General features: G+C 46.0%; 1 long non-coding RNA gene across 1 annotated transcript in view; it reads right to left on the minus strand.

Moving 5' to 3' along the window:
* Positions 1 to 1,087: 1,087 nt before the first annotated feature.
* LOC125934513 (uncharacterized) overlaps positions 1,088 to 16,178 on the minus strand; it is a 32,541-nt gene continuing 17,450 nt past the window's right edge. The window contains exons 3-6 of the long non-coding RNA XR_007461440.1: positions 10,579 to 10,726; positions 8,724 to 8,830; positions 2,177 to 2,334; positions 1,088 to 1,350 (exon numbers count right to left, since the gene is read on the minus strand). This is a non-coding gene — a long non-coding RNA (uncharacterized LOC125934513). The remainder of the gene's footprint in view (positions 1,351 to 2,176; positions 2,335 to 8,723; positions 8,831 to 10,578; positions 10,727 to 16,178) is intronic.

The following is a 16,178-nucleotide window of genomic DNA, read 5'->3' on the forward strand; positions in this document are numbered from 1 at the left end:
ACCATCCATCCATCCATCCATCCATCATGTACTGGAAATCTGTTGTGATTTGTTATCGGGAGGCATGGAGAAGACTTGATGAAGACTTATACACCATCTCAACTGATATGGAGATCATAGCCAAAGGGGAGAAATGTTCAGAGCATGGGATGGCAGGTGATTGCATGTCCTCCATCACTCATCATGTACTTTTGCTAAGGAAGCTCTCTCAGTGTTTCCTCACCTTCAGAGTTTTAGGAAGTCTTGCTTGTGTTTCACAGCTCAGGTTTAGCCACCTTCTCCATGAGGTTTCTGGTCCTTCCTCTTAGAATTAACTACCCCTTCTGGTTTGGACCTTCATTCTGTATTATGCTCCAACCTCTCTGAAGTTCCTTGTGTAAGTTTGGGTCTCCGCCATCGGCTCATGAGCTTCTTAAGATCATGGTGAACATAAACAAACAACAATAGTAATAGCCTAGCAGTTATTGACTGCTTCACTACATGCTTAGCATTGTACCAAGCATGTATATATTAAGTAGGCTCCACACCCAACGTGAGGCTTGAACCCACGACCCTGGAATCAAGAGTCAGATGCTCTACTAACTGAGCCAGCCAGCCGTCCCATGCCAAGCATATTTTTAAAATATTACTCAACACTGGGTGTTGTATGGAAACCAATTTGACAGTAAATTTCATATATTAAAAAATAAAAAAAAATATTACTCAAAATACACAGAAGGGGACCTGCCCTCTTATGAGGGAGGTGCTATCACTACCCCCATTTTATAGACAAGGAAGCTGAAGCGCAGAGAGTTAAGTGACTGGTCCGTGTCATAAGCTAGTAAGTGGCAGAACCGAGACCTAAATCCTGGCCTTGCCACCTGCAAAGCCCATCTCTTGAATTCTGCTCCACTTACTGCTTGGTCAAACCCTAACCCATATCCGTGTCTCCGCTGAATGAACGGAGGGGGCAATGGTGAAGTGAGGTTCGCAGCTCTGGCGGCAGACTGCCTGCCTTGAATCATATCTTCCTTACTGGGACTCATGTTGTGTGACCTTGGCCCTGGCCAAGTCAGTTAACTTCTCTGTGCGTCAGTGGCCTCATCTGTAAAATGGACTCGTACATTTATTGTGAGGTAAAATGATGTAAGAGAAGGTGAATGGGTGTCTGGCACAGGGTAAACAGTCCAGGAAAGTTAGCTATTCATTTTATGTAAAAAAGATGGCAACCTCCGTTCCCTCACGGTTTCGCTTCTTTGTTCTTTCACAAATTGCCTGTTGTACTTCATCCTTCTTTACATTCTCTGACGGAGACCGTTCCCAAAAGTACCAGTGCCTTTGCCTTTGGAACCTTTCAACTCTGCCAGGAGCCTGCAAGAAAAGGGGCAGATTGACACATGGATGCGGAGGGACTCACCCTGGTGGGGGCGGTAGAGCAGTGGGTCCCTGTCATCAGCCCTCACCGGGACTGGGAGATAGGCCAGTGGGCTCAGGCAGCACTTATCTGCCCCTCCCCAGGGTCCTGGACCTTCCAGGGCCTCCCAGTAAATCACCCTGGATGATTTATACAGAGACGCCCAGTCCACTAATCCAGTAAACAGGATAAGCGGGGTCCAGCCGGATTTATGGGCTGCCAGAAGGGCCTTTCGCTGTGGGAGATGTGCACACTGTGACCCTTTTCCTGACCCCTGGTGTGGAGTATCCTAATGAGCAGGGGTCAAGTCACCGAGTTCCAGGCCTGTGTTCCCCCCCAGCTGTTGATGGTGATGTTCAGTGGTCCCTTTCTCTCTTTGGGTTCTGAGTCCCCCAAGCCCAGGTGTTCACTGGGCACTTGGCATGCAGTCAGCACATGGGGGAGCTAAATGAGTTGTAAATTGGGCCCCAATGTCCCCTGGTGGGGACAGGCCCTGCAATGTAATGGTGGGGCATACAGGTGCCACAGCCAGGCTGCCCTGCTTTCAAAATCTGGCTCCATCTAATATGTCCTCACTGTGATTCTCTGAGCCGTAGTTCTCCCACGTGTAAAATGACAATATTAGTACATGTTTCATGGAGTTGTCATTGTAATCACAGAATGAGAGAATCCATATAAAGTGCTCACACAGCACCTGGCACCTACCGAAGGGTCCCTAACTATTGGCAGATCACAATTACTGTGCAGATAACGGCACTGGGGACACGTCACAGGGATTCTCACCCACAGGGGGCCTGCCCGAGGGTGTGATGCAGCTTCGTTGTGGTCGTGCAGAATGGGAAGGAGCCTGAGTCCCTCCGTGGGCAGAGGATGGGTAATCACAGAGTTCGGCAGAAGTTAGTTATGACAGACTAAATGTTCACCCAGCGACATGGTTGGATCTAGAAAATAGGGTAAAAAGAGATAAAACAAAGAAACAGTAACAATCACATAACTTAAAAATGCACACACACACACATACAGATGCAGTGCGATCTCTAACAAAATCCCAATAGGATTTTTTGTAGAAATAGAAAAGCCCAGCCTAAAATTCATAACTAATTGCAAAGGACCCCAAATAGCCAAAAGCAATCTTGAAAAAGAAGGACGAAGTTGGAGGTCTCACAGTTCCTGATTTTGAATGTACTACAAAACCATAGTGATCAAAACAGTTGTGGTACTGGCATAAAGACAGACATATAAACCAAGGGAAGAGAATTTAGATCCCAGAAATAAATCCTCATGTATATGGCTGACTGATTTTTGACAAGGGTACCAAGACCATCCAATGGGCAAAGGACAGTCTCTTCAACAAATGGTGCTGGGAAACCCAGAAAACCACATGCAAAAGAATGAAGTTGGACCTGACTTTACACCATGTACAAAAGTTAACTCGAAATGGATCAAACATTTACACTTAACAGCTAAAACTACAAAACTCTTAGAAGAAAATATAAGAAGAAAATATAAGGTCATCTCTATGACCTTGTATATGGCAATGATTTCTTAAACACTACACCAAAAGTACAGGTCATACACCAAAATGAAAATTGGACTTAATCAAAATTAAAACCTTTTGTGCATCAAAGTACACTATGAAGAGATGGAAAGAAAACCCATAGGATGGGAGAAAATATTTGTAAATCATGTATCTGATAAGGAATTAATATCTAGAATTTATAAAGGACTCCTACAAATTAAGAACACACACACACACACACACACACACACACACACAACTCAATTAAGAAATGGGCAAAAGACCTATTCAGGCACTTCTCCAAAAATGATGTACAAATGGCCAACAAGCACGTGCAAAGATGCTCGACATCATTAGTCATCAGGGAAACACAAATCAAAACCACAATGAGATTCCACTTGACTCTTATTAAAGAACACAGCAAAACAACCCCCAAAATAACAAATGTTGGTGAGGAGATGGATAGATTGTAACTTCTGTGCACCTGATGGTGAAGATGTAAAATGGTGCAGGCCCTGTGGGAAACTGGCAATTCTAGAAAGTTAAATGTAGAATTACGATGTTACCAGCAATTCCACTCCTAGGTATATACCCAAAATAATTACAAACAGGGACTGAAACAGATCCTTGTACACCAATGTTCATAGCAGTATTATGCAATGGCCAAAGCGTGGAAACAATGCAAGTGTCCATCAACAGGTGAATGGTTACACAGCATGTGGTATGAGTGGAATGAATGGTAAGAAGGGACGAAATTCTGACACCTGCTACAATTGGGGTCACCCTTGAAAACACTTTCTAAGTGAAATAAACCAGACACAAATGGATAAACGTTGTATGATGCCACTAGAATGAGGTATCTAGAATAGGCGAACTCATAGAGACCAAAAGTGGGATGTGGTTGTCAGGGGCTGGAGGAGGGGGACATGGGGAGATTGTGATCAATGGGCAGAGTTTCTGTTGGAGTGACAGAGGAAAAGTTGTGCAGATGGATGGTGGTGATGGTTGCACAACACTGTAAACGTACTTAATGTCACTGAATCCTACACTTAGAAATGGTAAACGTTATGTTATCTATATTTTATCGCAATAAACACACACACAAAAAAACAATACACATTTCATTTTATTATTATTTTTTAATTTTTTTTAATGTTTATTTATTTTTGAGACAGAGAGAGACAGAGCATGAACGGGGGAGGGTCAGAGAGAGGGAGACACAGAATCTGAAACAGGCTCCAGGCTCTGAGCTGTCAGCACAGAGCCTGACACGGGGCTCGAACTCACGGACTGCGAGATCATGACCTGAGCCGAAGTCGGACGCTTAACTGACTGAGCCACCCAGGCGCCCCCACATTTCATTTTAAAAAGTGTGTATTAGGGGCACCTGGCTGGCTCTTTCGGTTAAGGACCTGACTTTGGCTTAGGTCATGATCTCACGGTTTGTGGGTTCAAGCCCCACGTAGGGCTCTGCGCTGGCAATGTGGAGCCTGCTTGGGATTCTCTCTCTCTCTCCCTCTCTCTGCCCCTCTCCAGCTTGCTCACTCTCTTTCAAAATAAATAAATAAACTTAAAAAAAAAAAAGACAGATGCGGGCAAAAGAAGGGCAGGAACAGCAGGAAGGAAGAAGGAAGAGAGGCAGAGAAAGAGGGAAGGGGGGCAGGAAGAGGTTCATGGGAGGGGAATAGTCCACAGGGCACCACCAGCCAGGCCCATTTATTGATTTGCCCACTTGTTTGTGTATTCAGCATGCACTGATATCCCTACTGCATGCCAGGCCCTGTGCTGGGTACTAGGGATGCAGCAGTAAACACAACAGACAGGGTTTCTGTTCTCATGGAGCTGACGTTACCAAGAGACTGACGTTACAGACAAACACAATGGAATAGTAATTTGTGATGGTGACCGGTGACCAGTGCTGGGAGGAGAGGAAGAGGGTGGAGGGGAGACCAGCTTGTTTGGAGGTGACCGGGAAAAGCCTTCAGGGAAGGTGACGTTTAAGAAGAGGCCTGATGGATGAGAGAAGTCAGCCTTGTGAAGGGCAGGGGAATACCTGCCAGGCAGCAGGTGCAGTTCCCTGGCATAGGAGAACTTGGCAGATGGAGAATGTAGCTGCCATGGGAAGCCCAGGACAGCAGCACCAGGCACCTCTTCTCGGAGGTAGCACATCCCTTTCCTTTGACCGAACTTTACTTCCAGAAAGGCCTTCAGGGATCACTCGGTCCATTACACAAATGGGGAAGTTGAGTCCAAGAGAGGTGACAGTTTGTGTGGGGACCCAGTTCTCCTGATGCCATTTAGATTCTTTCCTTCTCCCTTGTCTGAAATGGGGATTTTTCTCATCTGGACATGGCCTTGAGGGAACAAGTCGATAGGGAGGTGACACAAACTTGATGACTCTGGCTTCCCACATCCATTGGGGGATGTGTCACTGGAGCCCAGACATGCCACTGAAGCTTGTGGACTCAGGATTTGGGGATAGCTTGGGCTGTTTCTGGCAGATAAAAATATAAGATGCACACACATCCTGAGAGTTCATATGAACTATAACAACACGGGAATTTTCTTGTCTTTTCCAGAAGTTTCACTTTAGCCCTCAGGGTGGAGGCTAGGGTGGAGATGGCCAGGAGAGAGCTGTTTTCACTTGACTTAAAGGCCCACCAGGGAAGAGGAGCAGAAGATTTGACAATTCCTGAAGGAACGAAGTGGGTCACCAGTGGATGAATGTTTTAGGAATGCAGATTTCAGCCTAACACCAGAATGCACTTTCTGACTCCACACCATGTCAGTGGTGGAGGCCCATCGCCAGAAGTATTCATGAGTAACTCTGGAAAGCAGTGTGGAGGTTCCTCAGAAAATTAAAAATAGACCTACCCTATGACCCAGCAATAGCACTGCTAGGAATTTACCCAAGGGATACAGGAGTACTGATGCATAGGGGCACTTGTACCCCAATGTTTATAGCAGCACTCTCAACAATAGCCAAATTATGGAAAGAGCCTAAATGTCCATCAACTGATGAATGGATAAAGAAATTGTAGTTTATATACACAATGGAGTACTACATGGCAATGAGAAAGAACGAAATATGGCCCTTTGTAGCAACGTGGATGGAACTGGAGAGTGTGATGCTAAGTGAAATAAGCCATACAGAGAAAGATAGATACCATATGTTTTCACTCCTATGTGGATCCTGAGAAACTTAACAGAAGACCATGGAGGAGGGGAAGGAAAAAAAAAAAAAGAGGTTAGAGTGGGAGAGAGCCAAAGCATAAGAGACTCTTGAAAACTGAGAACAAACTGAGGGTTGATGGGGGGTGGGAGGGAGGGGAGGGTGGGTGATGGGTATTGAGGAGGGCACCTTTTGGGATGAGCATTGGGTGTTGTATGGAAACCAATTTGACAATAAATTCATATATTGGAAAAAAAAAAGAAGTATTCATGAGTCAATGACTATACAGGTTTAGGATTTGGGACCCAACCATAAGATTAATAACATAACTACTAACTATGAGTTGAATTTAAAAATGAATAAATGATCCTTTTAATTCCCATTTTCTATGGTCCCATTTTCTATGGAGTTGCTTGGTTGGTTGGCAAAAGGCATGTCATTGGTCACCCAGATACAATATGTTATGTACTGTACATATTCCAATATGTTACAGTCTCAGATTTATTCTGGGGAAGATGCATTGGCTGGAGTGACAGCCTCAAGCATTTCCTTTCCCGCCATTATGGATTTTATAGTGCCCACTATGTGCGGGGCCAATCTACAGGCCCTTCGTTCTCACAACTGTCCTGGGAGGAGATTCTATTGGTGTCTCTGACTCATAGAAACTTGATTCTGTTATTCTTGGTTGTTAGTGTGAGGGAACCTTTGAATTCTCTCTTGACAACTGGAAGAGATTTTCGTTTGCAAGAGTAATTCTAGTGTGAGGCTGAACATAGGAAGTTCTGGAAGAGAGGGGCCTGCCAAGTTCTCTGCACGTCCTGAGGAAACAGAAGGAGAGTCTGGGTGGAGGGCCAAGGAGAAGGCTGTGTGAGGAGGGTGTCATTTGAGCAGCGCTGACTGTGTGTGTGTGTGTGTGTGTGTGTGTGTGTGTGTGTGCACATGCATGCTGGCCATACAAGGGGTATCATGTAATTCAATGACATAGTCTCTATTTCTAAAAAATGGATTCCAGGCCACTTCAAACACATCCAGAAATCATCTCTGTCCTTCTCCTAGATGAAGTAGAATTGGCAAATAGCAACCAGAAGACTTAAATAAAAATGGGGTGGGCTCATTTTTTTTCTCTTTCCAAACGTTGGCAACAGCTTGCAATGCTTTATTAGGAATGCTGGGCAGAGCGCAGGCATGGTTCTACAAAACTCTCCCCAACATCCCTGTACCTGCCTCCCCTCCTTCTCCCAGGAGCTGAGACTAAACCCACAGCCCCTGGAGTTGCCGGGAGGGTCGCCCACCACACTTTCTGGTCCCTCGGTTTGGACAGAGCTTCAGCCCATTTCTGCTTGATTCTTTTTTTTTTTTTTTTTTAATTTTTTTTCAACGTTTTTTATTTATTTTTGGGACAGAGAGAGACAGAGCATGAACGGGGGAGGGTCAGAGAGAGAGGGAGACACAGAATCAGAAGCAGGCTCCAGGCTCTGAGCCATCAGCCCAGAGCCCGACGCGGGGCTCGAACTCACGGACCGCGAGATCGCGACCTGGCTGAAGTCGGACGCTTAACCGACTGCGCCACCCAGGCGCCCCACTGCTTGATTCTTTTGATCAAATTTTTGGAGAGTTGCTTTTTTTGAAAACCTGGTAACAAATTTTAGCTGAGGGAAAAAAGGTGTTGCTTAATTTCAAGGTCGGTTGTGTTTTTCTAAGATTTAGTTCTCTAAAAAGTGGGATAAAACAAATATCTATTTACCACAACTAGGCTTTCTAATTAGCTCCCCTGTGTCCTCCCCCTAAATTCAAACCAGTTGTCTCCACATAAAATCTCCCGTAGGTACCACCATTAACACCCTTTAGAAGGAAGGGCGAGCCCACAGCTGGCAGCGCCTAGCTTATGGGCTGCAAGCCATGGGAAGTGTGGGGCTCCGATAAAGGCATGTGCAGAGAGTGTGGGATCCCAGCCTTGGGAAACCTTCTTTGTTGAGGCTGAGAATGGCATCTTACAGTGAGAAAACATCTGGGGCCACAAGACATGGGGAATCAAAGAACCTCAGGCCCACATCTGAGAGGTCACGGTAACTTCGACACAGTCTGGCAGAAGATGTCCAGTGCTCAGAGGGAAAAGAACCCATTTCCACATTCTTCTGCCCTGGACACCCACTGGATGTTTATACATCCCTGGGAGAGGTTATCTGCATTTGACTTGAGGCAGGCCCAACACCAGGCCTCCGATGGGTGAACCTGGGGGATGTTGTGAAAGACAGCTGGGAGTGTGTGTGTGTGTGTGTGTGCACGAGTGTATGCTGGGGGCTTGGAGCTTCAGTAGAGGAGGTCCTTGAATTCAGAGACCCATAGAATCAGCTCCATTGCTCCCCTTCTCCAGCCACCCCTTGCCAATAGCTGAAAGGGTCTTCTGGAGATGTCAAGGTTGGGAGCGGCCCACCTCTGTCCTTGACTAGTTGTGTGACCTTGAACCAGTCATTTCCTTGTCTTGGCCCTTGATACCTCCAACTGTGAAAAGCCTTTTGGATCCTGGGCTTGAACAGTGGTTCTTCCTATTTTGGAGACACTGGCCTTTTGGCAGTCTGATGTCAGAAGATCTGTCTAGGAAGGACATTTTACATGTGAGGATTCCAAATTTTACTTACACATTCAGATGTTCTTAGAGCCCCGGAAGTCGCTCTGAGTAGCCTCTGTAAGGCCCCCTGGTAGTGTCCTCCAAGGTCCTGTGCACAGCGCCTGTACATCGTGGGTGCTTAAGAAATATTTGTGGAATGGATCAATTATCCCTTTAAATTCCCACTTCCTATGAGTCTGTGATTCTAAGCGCCTGGGTTTGATTCTGCTAAGGCACATTGTGCAGAGGTATGCAGGAAAGACCCTTACTTGAGTGTTACAGGCACGTGCACACACACACACACACACACACACACACACACACACCTTCTCACTGCCATCCCTCCACCGTACATATTGTATCAAGCACCTACCATGTGCTAGGTACCAGGGATATGGTGGTGGGCAGCACTGACCTCACCCCTACCCCCGAACTCACAGTCCAACGTTTCCGGGCAGAGACCTGTGCCGGACCTGGGTGCCCAGCGAGGCCTGCACAGCCTGGCAGCCGGGGCTGCTCTGGGTACCTCTGCCCTCCTGCGCCTTTCGTGGAGGAAGCGCCACCAAAAAGTATTTTTAAAATACCTCCGTGTTGGTATAAAGATGAATATTATTCAGGTTGGATTCACTGTTAATATGTTCATTATTATAATTTTTGTTTTGTTTTCTAATCTTGATTTTTAAAAGGAAGCGTGAGAACATTTTTGTGGCCCCTAAATGTGTCATGGGTGCTAGGGTACTGTGCCTCAGGGAGAGTCGGACCCCACCCCCTCCCCCCCTCCCCTGCCACTGCTGCAGCTCCACATTACCCATCAGGTAATGCAAAAATATAAGGCTGCCAAGCATGGGTTTTACGAAGAGAAGCTGTATGGTGTCAGAGGAGGAAGAGGCCGTGGAAGGTTTCTGCAGGGAGATGGCCCTTGAGCAGAGCCCTGGAGGGAGGGCAGAGCAGAATGGGAGCGGAAAGGGTGTTCTGGAATGGGGAGGAAGCAGGGGAGGCAAAGGCCTGAAAGAAGGAATGTTCAGGACATGTGTAGGGGTGGCCAAAGCCCCAGTGTCCCTCAACATTGGACTCGGGGGTCATTCAGCATTTTCATGTGCCCCATTTCCCCCACACCTACCGGTAGAATCTCAGAATACGGAGGGGGATGGGCCCCAGATAAACTCCACAGCGAACACCATTTATTGATCACTGAGTAGGACCAGGCACATGGGGCCCTTTGCCATTATCCGGTTTTATAGATGACGAAACCAAGGTTCAGGGTGAAGTGACTTGCCTACAGTCAAGCAGCTAGGGGAGGCAGATGCGGACTCACGCTGAGAGCTCTCACCTCCCCCCATTATGCCACACTGTCTCCTGGAGAGGCTGAGGGAGCCCCATGCAGTCATCTGCACAGGGGAAACCAAGGCCCAGAGAGAAGATGTGCTCAGTGTAACGTCATAGGAATTTTTCAAAGGGGTTGGGAATAGAATCCAGGTATTCTGGCTCCAGCTCAGTGGCCTCGTCCAGCAGCCAGTAGGACGGGTGTCTTCTGAACCATCACCCTGGCGTCATGAGGCCCCCCTCAACCTCACAGCCTCAGAAATCACACAGCCTGTCTCCACTATGGCCTTGCCCCCTCCAGAGCCAGTCCTTCCTGCCTCAGCTGTTCGTGCAGGTTCCCGAAGACTCAGTTTCTGTAAGAGTCACACTGATACACTCCTTTCTTAAAAGTTGTTCTTGGAAAGGGGGTCTTCCTTTTCCCCACCCCTACTCTCCGCCCCAGGGGAAGGCTCAGCAAGGACCGAAGAGGCTCCTCTGTGTCCCAAACCCACCCCTCTGGTGTAAGAAACACCTGCCTCCCAGGCTGGCTGTGCAGATGTTATCACGGGAATGAGCTGACTCACCTTCGTGACATCTCAGCCCGCTGGGCAGGAACGCTGTTCTGGGCGCCACAGTCTTCCGAGGGTATAGACATACCAGAGCAGGCCCCGGGTGGGGCATCAGGAAGGCCAGGGGCCTCCATGCCATGTCCCCTGGACTGCAAGAACAGGTCTGGGAAGTAAGGGGATGTAAAAGTTGTCATCACATCTTGATTGAGCGTCCAGGAGAAAAAGGGTGATAACGGTTTGGGGGGTCCTCAGGGAGAGCCCATGGACTCTTGATAGAAGCGACAGGAGTGAAGATTCATTCAACCCATGACCTCACCACAGTCAGTGCTGACCAAGGAGGAAATGCGTTGTTCAGGGCACTACTGAACTCCCCCCTTCTGGTGGTGTGGAGGCAGAGGCTGGGCAGGGATGTAGGGAGGAGATTGAGGTACCAGCTGGGTGACACAGGAGTTCACAGCTGTGTGGACTGGAACGCTTTATGAAGCCTTCTTCTCGTTTTCTGAGGGGGCAAGATGGCTGAGTGGAAAGAAATATCTACAACTTACTACCTGAATGGCCCTTCACCTCTCTGTGACTCAGTCTTCCTTTTCTATAAAATGGGGACAGTAACAATTACAAGGGCTGTTTTGAGAGTTAAGTAAGAAAATATACATAAAAGTCCAGGTGATAAAGGGGTTTCTTTCCCATTTCACAGGGGGAGGAAACAGTATTTTGGACATGTTAAGTGACGGTTCTGACGAAGGATAAATGGCTGGGGCAGTCAAATTAGAATGGGAACCCAGGCCTCTTCCAGCAGAGCGGGTGGTGTCCTACCTATTTAGGTCCCGCTTACTGAGCTCCTACAGCATGCCTGAGAGAAGTGGTGTTCCACTGAGTAGCTATTCTATGACCAGGCACAATTATTATCCTCATTCTACACATGAGGCTCAAATAATTATGCCATTTGAGCAAGGTCTCACAAATGAAGAAGCAGCAGAATTAGGATTCCAGTTCAAGTCCAACTCCCAAGCCCACACTCTTAACCAGGGCTTGGCAAACTGCAGCCCGTTGGGCCAGATCCCACCCTCTCCACCCACTTCCTGTTTTTATAAATAAAGTTTTATCAGAACACAGTCACGCTCATTTGTTTACACATTGTCTGTGGCTGCTTTCGAAGTTACAAGGGCAGAGTCATTGCAAACTGACTATATGTCTTACAAAGCCCAAGATATTTACTATCTAGCTATTTACCAAAAAAGTTTGCCTAGTTCTACCTTTAACCACCATTTCATAGTCTTTCCTTGAGCATTTAATTTTTTTTTAACATTTATTTATTTTTGAGAGAGAGAGAGAGTGAGAGTGGGGAGGAACAGAAAGGGAGACACAGAATCTGAAGCAGGCTCCAGGCTCCGAGCTGTCAGCACAGAACCTGATGTGGGGCTTGAATCCCCGAACCATGAGATCATGACCTGAGCCAAAGTCGGACGCTTAACGGACTGAGTCACCCAGGCGCCCAAGTCTTTACCTGAGAACTTAAAAAGAGAATCTGCTTAACACCAATACTCATTTTTAGGCAGGTAAGTAACTACTTCACATGAATTCTGTGATAGCGGTTGAGTTAGGGCATGGAGTTTCTTCTACCCCCCTTCCTTCTCTCTGTGAGCAGATCTCTCGGTCAGGGGGACGTGCTGAGTAAAGCAAAGATGAGAGCATTGTGCCAAACACACTGACGACTCCTCATGCTTTGCATTTGTGTATTGTGATATCATCAGGGGCCTTTGTTTTATTTAAAATTTTTTACTCTTTAAAATGATTTAATTTCATTCCTTAGGGTTGATATTTACAGTTTATTATTAATGCTAGGAGAGCTGTATCAGAATATTTTTTTCCTCTCACGTATATTCTCTACATCGTGAATGTATATCTTCTGAAACTGAACAAGCGGGAGTTGTAGCCATAGCCAGGGAGATCATAGATTTCGATGTGCAGAGATTAAAGAACAGATCCAGTATACAAAAAAAAAAAGATACGGCAACCGGTGAATCTGAGCAGAAAGGGGACTGGACCTGGAGTCAAGAGGCCTTGGTCATACGCATAGCTCGATCTCATCAGTTGGGTGGTTTAAATTTCTCCTAAGCCCTCTTGTGTTCCATTTCCCCTTATATAAAACTGGGCTATTGCACCAGCTGATTGCTAATGGCTTTTCCTAGTATGGCATTGTAGTCCCACAAAAGCCCACCCAAATAAAGCCTTCCTGCAGGGCTGCTTGGAGGCAGGGGCAGAACAGAGATGACCTTTGACCCCACAATGGGCACTCCCTTCTGAACCTAGCAATTCCTTTGGGAGTAAGGAAGAAATGGTCTGCCTGCACCCAGCACCTTCCCAATCTTTCCTGGTTTTGTCACAGGATCCAGGACTCTTTATCAGAAGAAGGGGGATTTAGGTCTGATGAAAGTAGAGTGTCCCTGGTGGGCAGCAGTGGGCCAGTGGACGCCACGCTGGGTCTCTATGATGGGGAGGAGGTAGAAGCCAAAGGAAGCAGGGATTCTGCCCTGTCACCTCTGCTTGTCCTGGAGATGGCTCTCTCAGAGCACCAGGGAGCAGGACAGGACGGACTTGTCATCACCATCAGGGGTACGGCCACCCCCCGACCCCCTCCGTTTCCTGCTAATAATCCCCATCACGATTACCCTCTCTCTAGGGCAAGAACTGCAGACCTTTTGGTCTTTATTTCATATCACTTCTTACAATTTGATAGACCCCAAAAGGAATTCCATTGTTGTTGTTTTTTTTTTTTTTTTAATTTTTTTTTTCAACGTTTTTTTTTCTTTTTTTTTAATTTATTTTTGGGACAGAGAGAGACAGAGCATGAACGGGGGAGGGGCAGAGAGAGAGGGAGACACAGAATCGGAAACAGGCTCCAGGCTCCGAGCCATCAGCCCAGAGCCTGACGCGGGGCTCGAACTCACGGACCGCGAGATCGTGACCTGGCTGAAGTCGGACGCTTAACCGACTGCGCCACCCAGGCGCCCCTCCATTGTTGTTTTAATCTGTACCTATTTGATCACTCTAAGAGTTAGACTTCTGTTGTTGTTATTTAGCTATTTGTCCTTTTTCTTTGCAAGTGAATTATTCATGACCTTTGCTTTGATTTTTTTCCCTATAGTAATATTTATCTTTTCACTTTTGATGTTTTTGAGATTACGTATTTAATATATAAATATATGTTTGTTAAGTTTTTACAAAATCAAAACGGGGTGTAGTAAGAAAATAATTACTAGGTTCCCCTTTCTTCCTCTGCAATACTGAACTCCCAGGAAAGCACTGACAATTAACATTTGCTGGGTAACTGCTGTCACCTTTTCTGCAGTAATACAAACTTATTCTCTCTCAATGTACATTATATAGAGAGTACATATATTGAATATATATGTGCAACTTTTTCTTTTTTTTTTATAAAAGTGGAAACATTCTATATCTTTTAACCTAAAATTTGTTTAAAAAAATTCCATATTATAAACCAATTCTCAGATTCCTATGTCTCTTCTCTGTTTTGCAAACTCTTTCTTGTTGTCCTCACTTCAAGACTTCACCAAGAATTGGGGCGCCTGGGTGGCTCAGTTGGTTAGGCGTCTGATTTTGGCTCAGGTCATGATTTCATGGTCCTTCAGTTCGAGCCCTGCGTCAGGCTCTGTGCTGACAGTTCAGAGCCTGGAGCCTGCTTCGGATTCTGTGTCTCCCTCTCTCTCTGCCCCTCCCCTGCTCACGTTCTGTCTGTCTGTCTCTCTCTCAAAAATAAACACTAAAAAAAAAAAGAGTTAAACAAGAATCTTCGATCACTCTTATATATTAATAAAACAGAGTCTCAGGGAGGAAACATGATTTCCCCAGATCCTTCAAAAGCTCAATAATCGGACAAAAGCCCCATGACAAAAATATTCTGATTCTGGAGGGTCTTCCTTCTCCATGCCACATGAATCAGACATTGGCCCTTAAAGTCACCCTCCTGAGGCACACAAGCAAGGGTTGGTGACAGAGAAAGTGTAGGTCCAAAGAGAGTCAATGAAGGAAGAAAATTCAAATCAGTCCCTAGTGTGCCAGATGACCTTGGGGTGACTTGTTTGCCCTTTCTGGGCTCCCTGTTCTCATGCATGGAGTCATACTGTATGAAGGTCTTTGGGGCTTTGGGAGCCCCTAAAGTGACTGCTCCTCCAAAGTGAACACAGGGACCATGTCCGAAGATCCTCACTGCAGCAGTTTGCGTTGGTGAAAAGTTGGAAGCAATGACACATCCCCCGGTATGGGATGGGTTACACGCCCTGGATTGTTCATTGGTTCATCTCTTCACTCATTCATGGAATAGTTATTAACTACTGCCAGGCCCTGTTTTAGACACGGGAAGCATCCGTGAACAAAACAGACCAAGTCTCTTCTTGCTGGAGCTCACCTGGAGGGCGGGTCCACCCAGTCATGAGCTGTATCCCAGTTAGGGGACATGAGATGGATCTGTATGTCCTAGCACAGATGGGTCTCCAGGCCATAGGGCTGAGTGGTGGAAGCAAAGTATCAAGACCAGGGTGGGCTGATTCCTTGTATACAAACCCCCACCCTCTATAGTATAGACAACTCTGCCCATCTTCTGTGGGTGAGCAGATATATATGAAAAGGTGCTAAGGGTGCTTTGGGGGGTGCATCCCCAAATGATGGCTTCTGGAAAGAGAAGTGAGGGTACGCTGGATTGAGGGTATCCAGGATTGAGGGTACCCTGTCTGGGCACTTTATCTGTATTTTTTTTTTAACAAGGAAGATATACTCAAGTATTGTGTTAAATATATATATATATATATATACACACATATAATAAATATAAATAATACATATAATAAATATAAATAATATTATACATATATACATATATATAAATACATATATATGTATATATAATATATAATATATATAATTATATTACATATATACATATATAATTATATATATATTTAAAGTTAAAATAAACTTAAGTTCAAAGAGAAGGAAAAGACAAAAAATATTTACAAGTTTCAGTTTCTCAGATTCCTTCAAAATCTAACATGCTCAGCCTTCAGAATCTACCTGAAGCTATAAAGCCTCTCGGTTCGGGGATCAGGGATTTAAAATTACACAAACCAGTGAATGGTACTGTCTGGATCCAAGGACAAGCTGGTGGCCGCCTCATCGAGGTGGAATCCAGCGTCCTGAGCCCCAGCTGGTTCCCTCCTAGTTACTTAGGATCCTGTCTCAGCATTGCTGGCAGGGAACACCTCCCCTGAGGATTATTTTACAAACGAGGGAACATAGGTCCAGAGGTGATTTCTTTTTCTTTTAAATTTATTGAATATATTTGACATACAGCATTGTGTAAGTTTTAGGGATACAAAACGTTAAGTGATTTTTTGTTTTGTTTTGTTTTGCCAAGGACTCAATTAATGCCCAGATTACAAAGCGGGAAGCAAGCATGTCCTGCCTCCAGATCGCGGGCCGGTGTCCCAGGGGAGGGGGCAGGATGGGCTAGCGGGGGGGACACCACCCTGCAGCCTCCCACTGGAAGCCCTAACGACGAGCCCTGGTGTCCAATACATGCTGAAAGGAAGCCTTGTCGA

Source organism: Panthera uncia (genome assembly GCF_023721935.1).
Source record: "Panthera uncia isolate 11264 chromosome A1 unlocalized genomic scaffold, Puncia_PCG_1.0 HiC_scaffold_17, whole genome shotgun sequence".
NCBI classification, from domain to species: domain Eukaryota; kingdom Metazoa; phylum Chordata; class Mammalia; order Carnivora; family Felidae; genus Panthera; species Panthera uncia.